The sequence below is a fragment of the Mus musculus genome, chromosome 13 (genome assembly GCF_000001635.26).
Source record: "Mus musculus strain C57BL/6J chromosome 13, GRCm38.p6 C57BL/6J".
In the NCBI taxonomy this organism is placed as follows: Eukaryota; Metazoa; Chordata; class Mammalia; order Rodentia; family Muridae; genus Mus; species Mus musculus.
Window position 1 is genome coordinate 104,076,223 of NC_000079.6, and position 20,650 is coordinate 104,096,872.

At 45.4% G+C, this 20,650-nt stretch overlaps 1 protein-coding gene across 6 annotated transcripts in view; it reads right to left on the reverse strand.

The window, feature by feature from the left end:
- The window catches only part of Nln (neurolysin (metallopeptidase M3 family)), an 86,624-nt gene that overhangs the window by 53,173 nt on the left and 12,801 nt on the right, over positions 1–20,650 (reverse strand). Inside the window, exon 2 of one of the 6 annotated variants that reach the window (XM_011244701.2) lies at positions 207–374. The exons of the other annotated variants lie outside the window; for them this stretch is intronic. The gene's annotated coding sequence lies outside the window, so the exon portion shown is untranslated. The remainder of the gene's footprint in view (positions 1–206; positions 375–20,650) is intronic. 6 annotated transcript variants of the gene reach the window in all.

Below are 20,650 nucleotides of genomic sequence, written 5' to 3' on the forward strand. Positions count from 1 at the left end.
AGAGAGGAAGGAAGAGACAGACAAATAAGAAAAAACTTCTAAGAAAAAAGTGAACCCTTAAATGTTTGGCTCAAGAAAAAAATCTGAAGAGCAGAAATAATGGAGTCTAGCTTGGATAGACTGCCTATGTGAACACTGGAGTCAGCCACTTGTTGGCTGGACCTGGGAGCAGAAACAAGTCTTTAAATATGGAGAGGACCAACCACCTTGTTGGAAGAAGACAGCAAATGCAAGCCTCAGAATGCTAAAGCCACACTGGGAGCCTCAAAGAGTTGGTTTCTTTGCTCTGGTGATCAACCCAAGGTCACGTGTACGTGCTGTGCAGATGTAGACAGTGGTGGAGAGGTTGGTCTGGAGTGGCACTGCGGGCCAACCTGGCAAGGAGGAAGCAGAGACAGCTGTGTTTTCCCTTACTGTGTAGTATAGGGTGTGGGAAGGGGGACAGGTACAGAGGAAATACTTTCTTCATGGTCAGGCGAATTTCAGTAGCGAGCAGAAAAGAAAGGAAGGGCTGCAGCCGACCCCGATAAAGCTAGCCTCATGCCTGGGACACACCAATGCGGAAGTCTAGAGCACAGCGGTGGCTCAGGTGTGCGTGGCCTTCCTGCCATTCATCTAGCTCCTAGTCACACACACTTTTTCTTCTTTTCTTATAGTATTTCTTTTAGCATTACATGATTTGTATGCATCCTGAAATTCACCCACACTCTTTGAAAAGCTTGGCAAATATTTCTTCCCAGTGCATCCCACACCCATAGTCCAAGTTGTTTTAAGGTGAACGGCTCTAACCCCAGAACGCACACTCAGACTGCTATGAGAATGGTCCCATTCTTATCCCTCCCCAAAGCTGAGGGTATCTGTGCCCCTGACTGTAGCCATCCTATGAGAAAGAGTGGGATGTGGTGTGCGATGAAATAAACCCTGAGTGGTTAGAATAAAGGAAGAAACTAAATATTTAATGATCTCACCGAGCTCCTAGATCAACTCACTCTGAAGCCTGACCCAGAGCCAGACTTTCCAGTTACGTGAGCCAATAAATCTGTTCTATTGTTTAAAACCGTTTAAGGCCAGTTTTACATTTCTGGGCTTCATATAGAATTCTAACTGGTAAAGGAAAACAAATGAATTGGAAAAAAAGAAGGGAGAAGGAGGAGAAAGAGGAAGAAGAGGAGGAGGAGGAGTAGCAGCAGCAGCAGCAATACTCACAGTCCTATAGAGGTCAGAGTATATGGAGTGACGGGTAGGATGATGGGCTCTTATGTGTTTCATGCTGTGTCCACATATGTTATTAGATATGGCCTTTATCTTTCTAAAATAACTATCCCTGCGACCCCTCAGTGTTACAGAGAGCAGAGGACTTTGAGAAAAAGTAGCCATGATCATGACTGAGTGCTTCTGTTGAGGTTCTAGGACAATGAAAAGGCTGGCTTTGGGGTTGCTGGGTAACATGAATACCAAATGGAAGAGTGCTGTCTGAAATACAGAATTTCTGCTCTCCTACTATTCCTCGAACAAAGCAGTAGTTCTGAACAAGTTTTCATTATTGTTAAAGAGTGTTAAAATAAACTGACATCAGACATTTCCCTCTGGAGACCCTCCCTGGTTTTCACTTAGTTCCTCATGCTTAACTGAGGCTGGCAATGCTGCTGCCATCAGGCTAAAGGGACGTAACTTTGCACGGTCCCCACTGCAACTAATGAAAGCTACCCGCTCAATAACATGATGTTTTTCCCTGAACTCGGGACTAGAAAAGAAGAAATCACAATGCAACAGCCAAGAGGACATTAAGCATCTTACTTTACTATTTCTTTAAAATATTTATTTCCTTAGTGCATGTGTACAGGCTCCTGAGGGCCATAGTCCACACATGAAAGTCAGAGGACAACTTTCCAGCGGTGGTTCTTGCTTCCCATCTTGTTGAGACAAGGTCTTTCTTGATGAGTATTGCTGTAGCTGTGCACTCCAGGCTGGCCAGCCTGCACACTCCCAGGTGAGTCTCCCCGCCCTGTGTCTGAACTCTCCACAGAAGCACTGGGATTACGGATATACACTCCTGCATCCAGACTTTTACACCGACTCCAGGGATTGAACTTAGTCAGGCTCATACTTAGTAAGCGCTTTTTACCTGCTGAACCATCTTGTTGGTCAGTGTACTGGCTGGTTTTGTGAGTCAACTTGACACAAGCTGGAGTTATCATAGAGAAAGGAGCCCCCCCTTGAGGAAATGCCTCCATGCGATCCAGCTGTAATGCATTTTCTCAATTAGTGATCAAGGAGCAAGGGCCCATTGTGGGTGATTCCATCCCTGGGCTTGTAGTCTTGGGTTCTATAAGAAAGCAAAATGAGCAAGCCAGGGGAAGCAAGCCAGTGAGTAACATCCCTCCATGGGCATCAGCTCCTGCTTCCTGACCTGCTTGAGTTCCAGTCCTGACTTCCTTTGGTGATGAACAGCAATGTGAAAGTGTAAGTTAAATAAACCCTTTCCTCCCCAACTTGCTTCTTGGTCATGATGTTTGTGCAGGAATAGAAACCCTGACTAAGACAGTCAGGTATTCCTTTTCTTACCTTGGATTTCATCTTAGTATCTTTCAGGATTTATAATTCTTGTCACTAGAGGAAGGCGACAGAGATGGGTAGTTTCCTAGTACTTGTAAACATCTGACCGAGCATTTTCTCTTGGAATCATCTCGGCTTCTCCTCTCTTGCCTTCATTTTGCATCCATCTTCTTTCCTTACATGACATTTTCAAACTCTTTCAACGTTTTGGAGGCCAGAGTATTATTTCCTCTGCAGCCTTTGAGACGCTCCTAGGTAGGAAACAGCATACTACCTTGTGCCATCCTGGAAACCGTTCTTTTGAGAATCTAGAGAGGACTTTTGAGCTCTGCCCCTAAGACCTAGAAAAGTTGAAAGCAGGAGGCACAGCATGAGCCTGCATTGCTCTATGGGAGTTACTAAGTGCAGGTATTTGAAAACCATACTCTAGACAAATCAGGAACCTAACTGTCTAACTTAAAACAATTCTTATTTCCTCAGCAGAAGTCCAGGCTTTTCATCTCTTCTGTCCTTCTCTGTTGTCTCTTTTTCTTCACGGAACATTAAAAAATTGTGTGAAACTTCTAACGAGGAAATAACAGGGTACCTCAGGGTGGTGGACAGGAAGGTGTGTGTATGTCTGAGGGTAAGATACCCTGTGTGCATAAAACTAAGGAGGTGCTCAGGGAGAGAAGGGAAGATGGACAGACATGGACAGGGGTCACCAGGTCACATTTTTGCTAGGACATGTGAGCGTGCCACAGTTCTTCTGGTTACTAATTGCAAACATCTTGTCCTGCTGGATTTATCAGCCTCTGAAGCGTGTTGAAGGCCCACCTCTTCCTCCTCCTGCCAAGGCTTCTTTGGCTACCATATTTCCCCAGATCTTAGCTTCTGTCACCTTTCACCCGAGCATTCACTTTAGACACTGAAGTTTCTATCGTCAATCTGCTCAGTTACTGTAGAGGTGTCTTGTAGTGCAAACCTCATCTCCCTTCATCTTGATGAAAACGTTTATGCAGGAAAATGTTTTAATGGTGCTAGGGCCACATGGAAAGCCCATGCACAATGCCCCAATACTCATGCCTATGACATACATGCCCCTAATATGTTCCCAATAGATTGTATCACATGTCATATATGCTTCTTGAAAATGGACCCCGTTCTATGAAAAGCTTGGAAAATATTTCTAGTTTTTGCCAAATGCTTGTCTGTAGACTCAGGCTAAGGTTTGCACTCAGTCAACTCCCTCCTCATTCTGGAAAGCTGTTCATGTCTCTTTTATGTATTTCTGGTCTGGCTATTTTTTCCAGAAACATCTCCTCTAATCCTGATTCTCTTGCTCACCCATTGCTCTGACTAGACTGTCTCTTTAGCTCACTGGGCCATAGCTCAACCCTAGGCTCCTCCTACAGCATAAGATACTTTAACTTTTATTTTAATTCATTTGTTTTAAAGACAGGTTTCCATTGCACCCCAGACTAGCTTTAAATGTGCAGCTTTCCTGCCTCAGCGTCCCGAGTTGATGGATTACAGGCCTTGGATTCCTTTATTTTTTATTTTTCCAGTTCTAGATACAGCTCAGCCCTGCATCCCCCAAGGCTCACCTGTAACTACTCAACCCACTTCCTCCACGAAGCCTGCAGCCCTCAGCACACCTTCCACTATACCCCTGCTGTCCAATACGGAAGGCACAGTCTGCTATTTAAATAGTGAATAAAATACAAGGAACAGTTCAGGGCCTCGGCTGTACCAAGCACAATTCAAATGTTGAGCAGCCACTTGTGGCTATCACACAGGATGGTACTGACAGCATGTCTGCCCTGCAGGCAGGTCCCATGGACAGCCCAGTCCTGCAATGCTAACTGCCAGTGTGTAGTACACCAGGCCGGCTGACTGTGCCAGCCCACGGGTACACTTTCTAATCCAGCTGCAAACCAGGTCCTGTGTACTTTCTCTGGAAGGAAAAGGGGCAGGGAAGGACAAGAAGGGAGAACTCATTTGCAGAATCACTCCAGGTGGCAGGCAGTGTTAAAACCTCCACCCAATCCTTCCAGTACTGAGAAATAAGAATGAACAAAGAACACTAGAACACAGCACAAATAGAAGGTTTGTGTCCTTCCTGGGAACAACAGGGAAAGACACTGACAACATGATCAGAACACAAACAGCAGCCAAGCATTTCAAGGAATTGGGTCCTTTTCAGGAAGTATAACATCCAGGTAACACAAACCAGCAGCTCTTGGTGGAAGGGTAGGAAAACATGTATTATATGGATGTGGGTGTTATAAAACACGGCTTTATTTTTCCTATGAGATCATTTACAATAATGATTTAATTGAAAAAAATAACTGTGTGTGCATGTGCTCCCACAGACTGGCAGGTAGGCAGGCAGGCAGACAAACAGACAGACAGACAGACAGACAGACAGACACACACACACACACACACACACACACACACAGCTCTGCCCTGCCCTGCCCTGTCTGAAGAGGGCAGAAGAGGGAGCGGATCCCCTGGAGCTGTAGTTACAGGTAGTTTGTGAGTGGCCTGATTGGGTCTTGAGAACTAAACTCATCCTCTGCAAGAACAGTCCATACTATTAGCCTTTGAACCACCTCTCTAGCACTCTCAAAAGCATTTTTTTTTTCTGAAATAGGATGGCCTGTAACTTATGTAGAAGAGGCTAGCCTGGAACTCACAAAGATCCACTTGCCTTTCCTGCTTGCCTTTTAATATTGAAGGTGTGCACCATTATAGCTGACAATGTACGTGTGGAAGTCGGTGGGAACTTGTCGAGGTTGGTCCATTCTTTCCAACATGTGAGTTTTAGGAATCAAACTCAGGTCATGAGGCTTGGTGGCAAGCTCCTTTTTCCCTAGCTATCTCACTAGGCCCTTCAACTTGTTCCTTCATGCCATCCATTCTGTCCCTAACCCCAGAGTTTTGTGCCCTGATGCACCTCTCTCTAAGCTTCCCTTCCCCCAACTGTACCACAGAGAACTTCTTTTCCCCCTGTGTCCTAACAGAAGCTGGCTACTGTGATTTAGATTGACTCTTTTGTTTCTTTAGACATGGTTTCTCTAAGTGGTCCAAGCTAGCTTGGATCTTGCTATGTTGCCCAGGCTAGCATCAGATTCATGATCTTCCTGCCTTAGCCTTCCAAGGGCCCTTACAGCCTTACCCCAAGTGGGGTTCAGGCACGTGCCATCTCGCCAGGCTGTCACATGGGTCTTAAATGTTGCCCCAATCTGATAGCCTAGTCTCTAAAGCCATGGTGCTGCTGGGGAGTTGGGAAGCCTTCAGGAGATAGCCCTAGGGAGGGAGGTGAGTGGATGGGATGTGATGGCTAACACCGACTGTCACGTTGACAACCTCTACAACCTCACAGCTTGTCTGAGACTATTAGGTTAAATTGACTGTGGTGAGATGACCCACACTAAACACAGGAGGTACCATTCCATGGCTGGGGTCCCAGTCTGCATATGAAGGAGAAAGCAAGATGAGTACCACCAGCATTAACCACTCTGCATCTTGGGTGTAGATGCAGTGTGGCCAGCCACCCCCCTCCTGCTGCTGTGATGGCTCCCCTACCTAGGACTGTGAGCCAAAATAAATCCTTCCTTCTTTACCTGCCTCCGTTGGGTGTTAGTCCTGGTAGCACAAGAAGTGATCAACACAGGGAGCTGCCCTTCAGCCCCTGACTCTCTCTTCTTCCCAGCCTCCCTGAGGTAGACAGACCTCCCCGGGCACACACCAGCTATGATGTGCTTGTGCTGTGAGAGGCCACAGTAACAGGTCAACACTAGGGACCGAAACTTCTGACCCTGTGAACCAAAACTGAGCTTCCCTCCTTTGATCCTGCGAGCCTCGGTGCTTTGTCATAGTGACAGAGGTGACAAGCACACCTGGATTCCTGAGGACTGGGTTGTTCCACCCACCAATGAAGTGACTCATTCTCTCAAGTTCCTTATGCAACCAGACCTCTACAAGATGTAGTCTTTTAGACCTTTGAGGCGGCTTCCCCGGTCATCCTCCTGATCTTCCCAGGCTGCTGCTTTCCGGCTCTGTCCCTCACCAGCTCTCTGTTGCTGTCATCCCCCAGCCTCTGACCTCTGCTCTAAGACTAGGTCACAGAGACTTACCCCCCACCCTAAAAAGATTTATTCTAGGAAAGACTTTACTCATCTTGTGCCTGCTTGTGTATCACATGTGCATCGTGCCGGCATAAACCAGAAGTGGGTGCTGGAGCTCTGGAGCTGGAGCTCGAGTCCTCTGGAAGAACAGTACACACTCTTAACCTCTGAGTCCTCTCCTGGCCTCCAGTCTTCTCCATCTTAAACTCTGTGGCCATGCTGAAGAGTTTCAGGGAGGCGGATGACCTTCAGTTTCATCTTTGTGATCTGCCTTACCCTAAGAACGCTCATGTGCACTATTCTCACCACCACTCAGAGACGCTCTCAGAGAGGATAAGAGCAGCCCGCTCTTTACCATAACCTCCTCTCTTCCCACCTCTGAGTTGCACTGATGCTCCACCGTATCCCTTACACCTTCACTCTGTGCACCCCTGCACTTCCTCAGCCCGCCTGGCTTCTCTGACATGTTACCCTTAGGCCTGGCTGTTTGCAGTACTTTCCAGGCCCCACTCTGGCCTTTCTGTACCTACATTTAGCTCAAGAGGTTGAATGGGAAGAGCTTGCTCAGAACTGCCACTGCCACGCAGCTATGTTCCAGGTATCTAGCAGCACAGATTTCCTTGTTCAAATGGCTCCCCGAGCCTGTTTTCTTAGAAATGAACAGCACGGTGGGTATATGCACATCCTAGACTAAGGGTGGCCGTCAGGAGGAAACAGTGCAGTTGGAGTGTGGACATACAGTGGGGTCATCCCCACATGTAGGGGCCCTGTATAAGAGCTGTCCTGGTGAGCTTCTACAAGTACTCCTGCCCCTGGTGCAAGAACATTAACATTAAACCTCACCTGTCCATTCAACTATCTTTCATTAAAATCCAGCTGCGAATCCTTTTGCAATTCACCTTAACAACCCTGCTCAAGACCACATAGCCAGCTACCGTCTCTGTCCTTACACTCAGGTGATCACACTGAGCTATGGCTTTCCTTCTATCATATCTGTGTCTCACTTGAACTGGATTTTAATTAACTTAGAATTCATCCGTAAAAGTCTGTCTCCAATTCCGCACACCACCTTGAACCTGACCAGTTCCCTGTCTTTCTCCTCTGTTGATGGCTCTCCTGGATGTTTCCTCACCGTGACCACAGAAGGAAAGCTCCTATTATAAGCACAGCCACTTGCTTCATTCTACCCCTCCCCACCTCACAAGTTGAATAGGCACCCATCTTGGCTAACACCCATTTCTTGCTCTGGGCTCTGGCCTCATCCAGCTCACTCTATGGATCTCATCTTACAGTTCCTTTGGACTGGCTCTTCACACACATACATAGACTCAGTGTCTTCATCTAAATGAAGCAAAGGCTGATCTCTCCTCAGCCTGGGACTCCACTAGACACCACTCCCCCTATTCTGCACTCTCCCTTCACCCAAAGCATCTCTAGGATGGTCCCGTCATCCTCCTGTCCTAGGATGGTCCCGTCATCCTCTTGTCCTTATCCTCCTTTACCCTCCAACCTGCTTCAGTTTGAGTCCTGGCCTCATTAACAAGGGAACGGCTTTTACCACGGTCTCTTAAGATTTCTACTACATTTCACTGGCATTTAGTATTTACTTATCTTGATTTTTTTGTGATATATGTCAGCATTTTCAATTCCTTCCCTTTTAAAAAGAAACACTGCTTAAACTTTTATTTTGTTGATACAGGGTCCCCTGAACTTGGAACTCTTCCTGCCCTGGACTTCCAAGAGCTGGGATTAAAGAATATACCACTACACCAGTTTTTTTACTCTTTTTTCCCCAAACTCCTCTCTCTCTCTCTCTCTCACACACACACACACACACACATACACACACACACACACACACACACACACACACACCCACACACCAACCAGTTGGCTTCTGTGATAACCGTCCTACCTTTAAATGTGTGTCTGGCTGTTCCTTCCTAATCTCTACCATTTGCTGGAGATTAGGTATTTTATTGTCCCGGCCCCCTCTCTGGGATTCCTTAAGAGTTCCTGGAGTTTGGCTGTCTGGCACCTTGCCTTATCTTCATTGTGCCTTCCCCCTCTCCACCTGAATGACTACACATGCCACCCAGGGTCATAGGTTTCCACCTCTGTGCCTCGGTATACATCCCCTGAGTTCTAGACTCCTATCTCTATCTATTGCTTAGCTCTGCTGCAATATTAATGACCACCTCAAGTCAGGATGCCCTAAGATAAATAATGTACATCTTACTTCTATCTGCTCCCCAGCCCCTTAGTCTACATACCAGTGGCAATCCTTACTGTGCACTCAGCTCTCAGTCAGAGGCAGAGGCTGGGGTCTTTAGATTGACTCTCCAGACTGCCTTCAAGGGAGTGTCCTAAAATGTAAAAACCTGATCACAGCACAGTGGCATCTTTCCCCAGGGACTGCGGGGTCAGGTGCCAGGTGCCCAGGTTAACACACATGGCCTTTCTGGAGCTGCTTGCACCCATGCATCTCTCTGCTTTCTCGGTACCCACTATACTGAAGTCCATATTGCAGACATGCCTTTTACATCTTCCTCACTCTCTGACTCTCCCAGGCCTTCCGGCATTCCCCCCTTTCCTTGGATAACTACTGTTCACTGCTTTCTTCACTTCCATCTCTTACGTTACAGATCTCAGCTCAGACTTCCTCCTGTGTAGTAAAGCTTCCATGACTGTCTCAGCCCAGTTCAGGAATTCTCTGAGCTCGTGCATGCCTACAGAGGACCTGGCACTGACTTGTGACATGCGCAGACTGGACTCTGTCTCCATTCTGCGGTCCTCACATATTGTTTAACTGAGGTATGTCTACACAGAACAACCCACCATGACAGAGTGCTGGGGCTGGAGACGGATCAGGGGTTAAGAGTGATTCCTGCTCTTCCTGAGGACCCAAGTTCAGTTTCTAGGAATGACTTTGGCCAACCACAGGGGACTAAATGACTTCTTCTGGCCTCAGATGGCACCCATACTTAAATGGCACATGCTCACACTGACAGATATATACACACAAATAAAATTAAAACACTGCTCATGCTTATTTGTTCAATACTGTTCTTCTATTATTTCTATGCTTAGTAGCTCCATCTGAGTATGTGGTTTCAGAGAGTATCACACAAAACCTCTGACCCCCAAGGTAATGGCCATGCAGCGTAGCCTTGAGGTGTTGGCTGCAGTTTGAGCATGCTGGCTGTGAAGAGTATGGACTGCCCCCACCTGCCCCAGTCCAGTGCAAATGAGTGCTGTCCTACCTCACCCCTACCCTCGCTTCCTCCAAAGGTGAGTGCTTAGTCACCACTGTTCTACCAGTGAACTGAAGTATTTAATAAGCAGAATGTTCTAGATCTAGAATTAAATGTCTTGGCCTACAGCCATTTTCATTAAAATAACTACTTTTTTACTCTGAGGAATTAACAAGCAGAGAGGCCATTCTTGTTTGTTTGTTTGGTTTTTTTTCTGAGTTAATAGGGAGTTATTAAACATAACAATTATAACTATTTCTACATGTTTCCATCTGTTTTAAGGAAATAAGTCAATTTGGGGGATTCAGCTCTTATACTACTTACAACCTCTTCCAGTCGCTCCCTGCTCTCCCACTAAGAGCACCTGGCAAGAGGCTTCTCTGGTTCTTTCCATATTCGTTTTCACGTTCTCTCTAAAAACAGCTACTGCCACTGTTTAATCCCTTTGCAGTGCTGATGACTGAAGCAAGGGCCGTGTATGCTGTGGGTTCTGTACCCCTGAGCTACACAGCTCTGGCTCACTTCCCCAGTGCCTCAAACACTTCTCTGTTCCTCTCATGGCATCTTTTCCTTCACTCATCCTGATGCTAAACCTGGTCTTTCTCTCCATGTTGCTCCTTCTCCTCTCAGGGCTTCAGTGATCACCCAGGACCCCTGTACCTGGATCTCAAGCCAGAGCTCCATGCCCACAGACACCTCAACCACAGGATGTATATCGTTCCATCCTCAAGAATTCCTGCCTCTATGTATCAAAAGATGGTCTAGTTGGCCATCACTGCAAAGAGAGGCCCATTGGACTTGCAAACTTTATATGCCCCAGTACAGGGGAACCCCTGGGCCAAAAAGGGGGAGTGGGTAGGTAGGGGGTTGGGGAGGTGGGTATGGGGGACTTTTGGGATAGCATTGAAAATGTAAATGAAGAAAATACCTAATTTAAAAAAAAAAAAAAGAATTCCTGCCTCAGTTTGCAACTGGCCATACAGACCGGTGTGTATCATCACCTTCAGTATTTGTTAAGAGACAGGCGCTATGCTATAGGTTTACAAGTATTTTCTTATTTAATACCCCCAACAAGCTAATAGGCAGGTATTTATCAACTCTTTTGCAGGACAGAAAAGTAAAGTAATTTGCTCAGGTCACACAGCAAGTGTGGTGCTTCATTCTTGACTTTGCTCTACTAAAACTATAACCACCGCTCACAGAAGGAAAATGTCAAACTTCTCACTAGGGCACCTTCCTGCTTTTACATAGGGAGAGAACAGTAAGCTAAAGGGCAGAAATGTACACTAGCTGTCTGATGTGTTACCTCTACCATTCCCAAGAACTGCTGTCAGGACTGAGGCGGAAGTGTCCCTCCCACTTCAGCCTCCATCCAGCCCAGAAGAACAGGCTGTCCTGGCTTGAACAGCTTTCAGCTAAGGATAAGCTGACTCCAGCAAGGCCCTGGACAGCTGCTCTGTGCAAGCTTCCATCCGTGTTCTTAGTAATCAATAAATCACCTGTAAGAGTGCACTCCCAGGATACAGCACTCTTCTCAAAGTACCAAAGGAGACAGAGAGACTATTTACATTTCCAACAGAAGGACTAAGCAGAGGTCCTCTAAGAAACAGATTTTTCAGGAAGCTACTGATGGGGATGAAAATCATTTCATTGGTTGGACATTTTAGATATACAGTGGATTGTAATGATGGACAGCCTGGGTTCTACTAAAAGATGGGGCTGGACCCATGGGGGAGCAACAGTGTCAACTAGCCAGACCCCCCCCCCCAGAACTCCCAGAGACTGAAGCACCAACCAAAGAATACACATGGAGGGACCTGGGGATCTGGCTGCATATGCATCAGAGGATGGCCTTGTTGAACATCAGTGGAAAGAGAGGCCCTTGGTCCTGTGAAGGCTGGATGCCCCAGTGTAGGAGAATGCCAGAGTGGGAAGGCAGGAGTGGCTAGGTGGGTGGGGGAAGCACCCTTATAGGAGGGGGCATGGGATATGGGGTTTCTAGAGGGAAGACCTGGAAAGGGGATAACATTTGAAATGTAAATAAATAAAATATCCGGGCTGGAGAGATGGCTCAGTGGTTAAGACCACTGACTGCTCTTCCAGAGGTCCTGAGTTCAATTCCCAGAAACCACATGGTGGCTCACAACCATCTGTAACCATATGACAGTGTACTCATATACATTAGATAAAAATAAGCTTTTTAAAAGAGAGAAAATATCCAATAAAACAAAAACAAAAACGGGGCTGGAGAGATGGCCCCATGATTAAGAGTGACTACTGCTCTTATGGAGACCTAGGTCTAGTTCCTGGCACCCAAATGTGGCTCACAGTTGTAACTCCAGTTCCAGGGGCTCCAACCCACCCTGATCTCCTCACTGTATGTGCTGGACATGTACACGCTCAGGCACTCGTAAAATACAATCAGTGTTTTTTTTTTTTTTTTTTTAAGTATTAAAAGGTGATAGCTGCTAAATCCTTCAAGAAATTAAAGTTCAGGTTGGAGAGATGGCTCATTGGTTAAGAGCACTGACTGCTCTTCCAAAGATCCTGAGTTCAATTCCCAGCAACTACATGGTGGCTCACAACCATCTGTAATGAGATCTGACGCCCTGTTCTGGAGTGTCTGAAAACAGCTACAGTGTACTTACATATAATAAATAAATAAATCTTTTTTAAAAGAAAGAAAGAAAGAAAGAAAGAAAGAAAGAAAGAAAGAAAGAAAGAAAGAAAAAGAAAAGTTCATCTCTCACTTTATAGCCAGAACCCCAGTTTGGTTCTTCTCTTTTACATCACTTGTCTGAAGGAATGTGTTTACTATCATTTGCTATAGATGACAGCTAGCAGAACTGATCTATAGCATCATACATTCACTCTGAACAGCATTTACAGAGGACAGTGTAGTGCAGAAACATTACTCACAGTGGCTCTTTCTAACGGAAAGCTCTGTGATGGTTTAGGAGTTGCATGTTAGCTGCTTACTCGACCTATATGATTTGGTAGTGAAATTTTTCAAAATAAAAACAGCCTTTTCTTAAAGGATTTTTTTTTTAATGCAAAAAAGCCCTCACATTAAAATTAAGGCCCCTGTGGAGTATCTGGCACAGTACCTACTATTAGGTGAATTCCCACCTGTGTGAATACCAAGTGTTACTAACACCCAGGAAGTCACAGTCTACACATAGCATGTGCTTTGCAATGACAGGGTAAGCCAACATTGACAAGAGACAAAACTTTGATGTGTCCATCTTAGAGTGACTCCTAAGCTCAGCCCAAGCTCCTCATACTCCCCAAGTCAGCCAGGCCACAAACAAATTGCTGGAGAGCAGGAATGGAGTGGCAGACTCCATCAGGACTGGGCCAGGGGGAGTAGGGTCACAGAAGAGAAGGCAGTACAGGCAGGGCACCGCCATTGCCTGGCTCCTGCTACCACCTGCTGGCACAAGAGAGGAACTGTTTGTAGCATGGGTACTAGAAAAAAACCATGAGAACATTGTGTCTCAAAGTTCTCTTGTCAAGGTAACACAGCAAACATCACAAAGCAAACACAACATTGATGCTGGCATTCCTTCTGAGAAGCTTGGTAAACCCAAAGGCACTGTCCCATTCCTGTTAGTTTGTTAGTGATGGGGAGACAGTAACTGGAACTACAGCCCGGGTGAAATCCTCCTGCCTCACAGTACTGTGGTTACAGGCGAGCAACCTCATGCCCAGCCACATCATTTTTTGTCATTGTGCATTCGACTGCTGTAACATGTGTACACTACATTCTCTGACTAGGGTGGATACTGTAGCTGTAAGCGTTGGAGCTTGGTCTTCTATGCTCTTCTGAGTGTAGGGACTGCACTTTACCTCCTCCTCCCTCCACTACATTAGAGGGGGGTGGGGTTGAGAAGATGAATCAGTTGGTAGAGAGCTTGCCGCTGAAGCATAAGACCATGAGTTCAATTCCAAGCACTGACATGAAAGCCAGGCCCAGCGGTACTGGGGGGGGGGGGGGGTAGAGGCAGGAAGACACCAAGTGCGGCTGAGCCAACCAGTCTAGTCCAAACCAGTAAGCTCCAGATGAAAGATGCTGTCTCAGAGGATGTGCTAGAGAAGAACTGTAGACATTTAATATCAACCTTTTACCTCCATGTGTCCCTACATACATGTGGACACATGTACAGACCCACACACAAAGGCCTAAGGAGATAAGGTTTTATCCTGGTGGATGGATCTATTCATGGTTAATGTCCCACTGTAATGATGTTCTCCTTCCACAAGCAGGGATGAACTACAAATAAAGCATGTACTATTTTTATCATCTAAAAACCGAAAGTGTAGGACTGAATTGAGGCCTGTGTGCACTGGACAAGCTCCTCACCACTGAGCTGGACTTCTAGCCAGTCTTGGTCTTCCCCCAACACCAGCCCTCCCTTGGTCTTTGATAGTAAAAATACTATGAGAATGCTTTCCCCCTACTATGCCAGAGTGTGCGATGTCCTCTTTTGGAAGGACTCACAAGTAGAGCACAGTACACAAATGTTCCCATAGGAACGGACAAGGGTGGATTTCAAGCCCTTCTTTTAAAAGTTGATTTTGAGTTTTTAATAGGTGATAGTTTAGTAGTAATATTAGTTTGGATTTGTAATTTAGTAGAAATGTTTGTTTCTAAACTGCATCAAATAAATGAAGATAGTCTTCCTTTTCTAGAAATCAGGATAATAAAAGCATGTTAGAAACTGCTTATGGTCATATAAAAGACAACGAGATGCAAGAAAATGTACGAGGCATTGCTGCTTGTAAAAGAGAACTTTCATATTAGTTCATATTCCAAAATTATAATAAACTACACAGGAAAAAAACTCAGGGCAATAGCCTGATTTTCCCTTATTTTGTGTATGATACAGTCTTGATGACAGGCTCTAGATTCTTAATATAAACAAACATAAAGCTTCTATGCTTACACTCAGTAGTGGCCCAAGTGAAGGTGGCCGAGACCACAGAGCGCCAGAGCCAACACAGCTTTTCTAGTAAAAAGTCCCTTAATAATTTATCAGGCAAGGCTGGCCATGGGGACATGCAGCCTACTTCAGGAAAGCCATTCCGCATGAATGAATTGGTGCTGGCACATTTAAATGGCATTTGGGGTATACGTTTCAGAATTGAAATCCTTGGTAATCACTCAGGAGAGTAATTCTCCTCTTCCTGTGTGTTACTTACTCTTGGATGCTTTTTTGAAGGTGTCTTCTATGCATGAACATTTGATTGATGAATGATGATGCTTTTCAATATGGATTTAACTGCTAATAAGTGTTTGTTTTCACATGTGACAATGGCATTGTGGTTATGTGGTTTTGAAAAGCTATTTTCTTCCTTAGTGCTACAGACCAAAATAGTTGTGCTGAAAACTAAATAGTGGTGGATATGCTTAAAAAGCAACCGGGGAGGACGTGGTATGAAAGAGATGGGTCAAGAGCTGACAGTCTTGAAGCATGCTAGGGAGGCTTATTATATAATTCATCATTGAAAATTTATGCAACAAACTTATTTCCTTTTTATATTTATCTGAGTATTTTTATGAGTTGAACATTTCATACCTGCATCCAATGTATTCACCCCAATAAAAAGCTTTATTACATTTAAATGTATTTAGTCTACAGTCACACTATCCTGAACACACTCAAGCTCATCTTAAACAGATGACATAATTACTCATGTTCTTAGCTCTAGCTACTATTCTAAACTTAGGTGGTCAGAAAAACGTTTGAACTCTAAATCAGCATTCTTAAACAGACCAGATGCTCTAAGGCATAATGGGGAAACCCCTAAGGAGTAAAAAAAGAACACACTGAGAAAAACAGAAACAACCAGCAAGTGAAGACCCACAGCTCACAGTGAGAAGGGCTCCTAGCAACCAGCTAGTTCACATCCTTTGCTTTAGGATGCTGGCCAGTAACACTAGGTCTCAGGTAACTCTCAGCCCAGACTGGAGCATTTTCTCTTGCTATAGGGAGAGTTTAGAGCATATCAAAAACAGACTGTTAGGAAGACTCAAGTAATACTGACAATCTTAAGCTTGAGGAGCGTGAGTTGTGAGCGTGGCAGAGAGCTGCAGGCCTCTTCATTTAGGAGCCAACTTCTCTTGCTACTGCATCTGCATGGTAACCCCTGCTGTCAACAGCAACAATGATGTCAATCATTGCCATGTAGCACACACTATAAAAACCTTATATAAACTAACTGCATCATCCCAGCACCACTGACACAGAACTTACTATTATTCCATCTTAGACAGGATGAGACTGGGTTAATAGGTGACCCAGAGTGGAGGCGGCTTAGCACCATACATCCAGCCAGTCACACTGTCACCTTTGCAGTTCCACTACTCTCTTAAAGATGCCACAGTTATTGCACAGTGGTCACCTGACACGTCTTCAGCGCCTGCTGCTTCTCTTCAATCTCATGTGTCATTTTTAGCAGACAGGCAGGGACATAGAGGGCTGGTCTGTCACAGTGAACCCTAGAAACCAAAATCCTCATATATGTAAATATGTGATCAACAGTCACTATGGGAGATGAAGGGAGTCATGATACCTATAGTACATGTGGAACCTAGACAACCTGATCTTAATGATTTTAGATATTCTGATGGCCAATACTTTAAGAGCCTACTCTTTAAAGCAGGGAAGAGTTGCCTGAGCAATAAAAGATAAAAAGTAGCCTATAAAAAGAACCTTCCTAACAAAGATGAACGATGACTAATGACCCAACATAGCCCCTTTAGAACTGGAAGATGCACTGAGACCAAAGGAAAGAGCCTACTTAGATGGTCATTTACTTCCTGGGCGCTAAGTGTTTCTACCCATTATCCCAATTACTCCTGGGTGCTCATGCTAAGTGTTCCTATCCATTATCCCAATTACTTTTCACTCTGCAGATGAAAAGACGAAGGTAGAAAACACCAAGTTAACCATCGGTTAACCAAGCACACAGCTCAAAGCGGCACATCTGTGTGCCAGGCAATCTCATCCTCGGGCCTGAACTTTAGCCAATTTACCAAGCTGCCTCTCAGCCAGAACATTTCCCATTAGAACACCAGAATTGTGGAACCAGCAGCCCAGGCTGCTTCTACCACCGACAGCAGCACCACATGACAAGACGCTACGAGGGTAAGATGAAGGTGACGTGGGAGATGAAGAGGTTTCTGGTTTGCATGGTCATGTCATAGTGCCGTTCACCAAGCTGAAATTCAGAACTAGGTTAGAATGGGACTTTCTTTCCCTTTGGGACAGTGGTGTTGGGTAGGAAACGCAGGCTCTGAGAGCGGGTGGTGGTAGGAAGGAGCCCTATGTGCATTAGCTTCCAATGTGTTTGCTTGGTGACACCAGCAATGTCCAAGTGAGATGTGTCCTGGCATCTGGAACTCAGCAATGTCCAAGTGAGATGTGTCCTGGCATCTGGAACTCAGCAATGTCCAAGTGAGATGTGTCCTGGCATCTGGAACTCAGCAATGTCCAAGTGAGATGTGTCCTGGCATCTGGAACTCAGGGGTGAACAATGAGCACAGACCTGCGCTATCTCTGCAGCACCCGTGGGAGACTTGCAATACCATGCTAGAGAGCCTAAGCTTGGGTGGGCATGGCAGCTCAGCCTGTGCTCTCAGCACTTAGGAGGCTAGAGAGCCTGGGCTATCCAGTGAGTTCCAGGCTAGCCTGGGCTTCACAGTGATCCCTGTTTCCAGTAAGGAAACACAAGCAGAAAACCTTTAGTGAAGGCCTGAAAAGGAACTGTACTCTAAATAAGCTCTCTGGTAGCTGATTTTTAAGGACAAAAGAGACTCCCCTCTCAGTAAATTACAGTAATCTAGATAAACAACATGAATTAAAAGGAGCAGTAGTAGAAAAAAATAGATTCAAGAAATATCCAAGTGAATTTTTAAAAGCAGCAGAATTTTATAAAGGTTGAAATGCTACAGAGTTTCTAGTTTGGGTACACTGGCAAGTGAGATGGGCTTTGGGAATACCTACTAGGTAAGTGTCAGATGTGACTGCTTTATACTCAAGTGCCTATGAAAGACAGGGGTGTACCAGTGTGCTGGTTTTAAAACTCTATTTTTTAAATGTATTAATTTTTATTTTATGTGCATTGGTGTTTTGCCTGCCTGTATGTCTGTGTGAGAGTGTCAGATCTTGGAGTTACAGACAGGTGTAAATTGCCATGTGGATGCTGGGACTTAAACCTGGGTACTCTGGGAGAGTAGTCAGTGCTCTCAACCACTGATCCGTCTGCCCGGTCCTCTTATCTATTATAAAAGTGTGTGTGTGTGTGTGTGTATGTGTGTACATGTGTATATGTAAATATATGTATATGTGTATATATATTCACATTCACACACACACACACACTCACTCACATGTTCGTGTGTGAATGCAGGTGTTTGGGAGTAGGTGTTTTCTTTCTACCGTAAGTTCTGGAGACTGAATTCAGGCCAAGCTTGGTGGCAAGCACTTTCATCTTGCTGGCCCAAGTGTGGTGATGTGGAGCTGGAGACAGGACCGGAGACAGCTGGAGTGAGGAGTAGGAGGGAGAAATACAAACCTCTCTGACAGAATTGTGTCACCTATGGAGAATTCGCGCGTGGGTTAGTTCCTTTTGCTATGATCAAGTACTTGAGCAGAAGCAGCTTAAGAGAAGAAGGGCTTGTTTGGGCTTATGGTAAAGGGAATGCTGCTATTGTGGCCTGGTGGGAGTGTCCACAGAGGCATGGTGTAACTGGTCACGTGGCAGTGAGTCAGCAAGCAGAGTGGTCAGGGAGCAGGGCCAGGCTATAAAACCCCAATGGGACTCCTCCAGCAAGGCTCTGCCTCCTAAAGATTCCACAACTCTCTAAAACAGTGCCTTAGCTGGGACCATGTGTCCAAACACAGGAACACATGGGGAACCCTCTACATTCAAACCACATGAGTACAGCAACAGAGGACTCTGGCCAAGCAGAGGAAAGGAACTGAGCAGTAGGTGGATGGAGGGAGGGTTCCAGAGGGATACAGTGTGGAAGCTGGAGTGTGTATGTAGGTCGGTTAAAGGAAGGAAGTTGGCAGGGAGGCACACGGAAAGGGTCAGAACAGGGGCCTGAGAAAATCCACCACTCAGACTCAGATCAGAGGATGCTGGGGGAGACTGCTCAGCTCCAAGGACAGTGATGAACTTAATGGCTCTGGAATGACACGGAGATCAACCAGCGCAGGCTGGAAATTGTTCCATTCCGTGACTGACAGCCCAAACTCGGTATCACCTGATCACTGGTTATCCTGCCTTGTTCTTGGCAGCCACGCCAGTCTTCCAATTGCAAACAACATGGGATTTTAAGAGCTTTTCCCTAGGTGCTGTTTGTGCTATCCTGCTCTTAGTAGGTAGTTTAGTTAGCAGAAAAATAACATCTCACAATTAACACTGTTCACAATCTCTTTATCAGACTGGTGTTTTAATGAGTAGAGAACTAGAACTCTGATTCTCTGATCTTTCATTTTTCCTCTTCAAACATCTCGTCAGGAGGTTGCCTAGGTCCTCCCCCTCCTCACTGATACAGCTCTGTAGCGTCTTTTCCAGGTGGAGGTGATGGAACCTGGGCCTTGTCCATGTTAAGCACCTGTTCTACCACTGAGCACCCTTCAGTATCTCAAGTTCTTAATTACCCAGGCCCTAGCATTCCTCTCTGCCTTGGGTGGAAGGGGGATGCAGTAAGTTACAATGCTTGGTATCAAACACTGGGCTACATTTTCAATACAGTAACCCCTCCAGTCTTTACAAAGATTGTAGGAGGCATTTAATACTCGCTCCCTGTTAGTTTAGTGAGACGGCATGACTGTGAAACCTCTGTGGACCTCAGGATCTGCACAGCACACTCCCTCTCTCAGCTGATTTTTCTTAGTTCTGAGCAGCCCTCGTCTTCTCACCCACTGCTATTTTAAGTTATGGTAAACAAGGGATTAGAGAACACTGGTCTCTCTACGTCCAAATCCCATGTCCTTCAAAGCCCAGCTGTGACACATAAGTCACGCCATTGTCCCTATTTCTATCTTGGACGTGACTCCTCTCCCTTGAACTGCCACATCAATTTCTCTACTACCACCTAAGGGGTTTATCATCTTCACATTTGTACTCCAATCACTTAAGTGTAATTCTGTACCATTACTATACTGCGTTTCCTATGCCTTCTAACAAGCAAAACACAAACAAGATAAGAATTAGTCCTGGTTGGAGAGATGACTCAGCAGTTAAGAGCACTGGCTGCTCTTCCAGAGGACCTAGGTTCAATTCCCAACAGCCACAGGGCATCATAGCTCTTTAACTCTAGGTCCAGGGGATCCAACACTTTCACAGAGACGTACGTGCAGGCAGGCAAAACATCAATGCACGTGAACTAAAAATAATTAATTATAAAAAGTCTGCTTGCACACTTACCACACAGCATTCCCTAGGCTGTTATCCATGGCATTGCTCACTGTCAGCTACATTATAGGTCTGCATGATACATCTTTCTCTGAAACAGTGTTTAGAAAAAAATGCTTCTAATAATTCTGTTTATTAAAATATTCCTGTTATTTTTTTAATTTACGTGCATGTATGTATGACACTTGTATGCAGATGCTCTCAGAGGCCAGAAGAGAGTATCAGATTCTCCGAAGCTAAATTTACAAGCTGTTGTGAGCCACTGAATGTGGGTGCTGGGAACAGAACTCCAGG